Here is a 1,221-nt window from a genome sequence, read left to right on the forward strand (position 1 = left end):
TTGGGCACTACTCAATAAAGACTAATGTCCATTGTTGAATTAGTTATTTGGATGAATGGTAAAAATAATCTTAGACCTAAAGCAGTAATTCTGTTAACTAGAAGATCACAGAAACTATTCATCATACTATTCACGACAGTTGGTTTTTACTATGGGGCAAATAGTTTAAATTGTACCATATGCTAAGTTGCACTTAGGTCTATAAAAGAATCTATAGAGAAATCTATGCAATATAATTTGTCCATATTACTTTTCATTTGAGGGAAAGAGTTGTAAAGTTATCTCTGAAGCAGTTTTCTCATCAGTTGAAAAGTCCTTCAGTAAGAGAACTATTGGGAAACCATGGTGTGGTGGTGGAAAAGAAAAGCTCCCTCAGTTTTTGGAGGGAATGATGCTAAAAATACTTAAATGGTTGAGTTTACTTGGTGCCATTAAAAATTAAACATTTCAATTTTAACATTGTTGTTACATCTGAAATAAACTTGTGTGATGTTCTGGTGAAAGAAAATAAAAAAAAAAAACATCACTTTTGTAACAAAGTACTTCACACATTCACACTGTCAAAAGAGTGGCAAATCATTCAGTCTCCTGAGACAAAGAATCTGAGAAGTTTGTGACTTTCCAGCTGGAGGTGCAGAGAAACTGCAGAAGGTTGTTCTCTCTCCCATTCATTATATGGGCAAAGAGCCACAAACACAATTCCATACTCCAGTGAACTGAGGAGAGCTGCTTTTTTATACTGCATGATTTAGAATCTAATTGTGATTTCTTAATGCAGACTAGTCAGCTAAGCTCCAGCTTCTTTGAGGAACAGTTCACAACAATGCCTGTTCCTGTATACAGCGTAAAACAGAACTCTGGCAAAAACTTCACTTTTGTAACTAAAGAACTTCACAGTTCCTCACACTGAAAAGAGTAGCAAATCATTCACTCTCCTAAGAAAAAAACATCCATGAAGTTTGTGACTTTCCAGGTGGAGGTGCAGAGAAACAACAGAAGCTTGTTCTCTCTCCCATTCATTCCTATGGGCAAACAGGTAAAAACACGTTTCTAGACTCCAGTGCTCTGAGGAGAGCTGCTTGTTCTACTGCATGATTTGTGTTTCTAGATGTGAGTTCATAGTGAAGAAGAGCAAGCTAAGCTCCAATTTGTTTGTGAAGCCGGGCAATCCAATGCCTATTCCTGTGTACATCGCATCAGAGAACTCAGGCTAAAATGTCA

The sequence above is a fragment of the Octodon degus genome, unplaced genomic scaffold (assembly GCF_000260255.1).
Source record: "Octodon degus isolate 3935 unplaced genomic scaffold, OctDeg1.0 scaffold00258, whole genome shotgun sequence".
Taxonomy (NCBI): Eukaryota; Metazoa; Chordata; class Mammalia; order Rodentia; family Octodontidae; genus Octodon; species Octodon degus.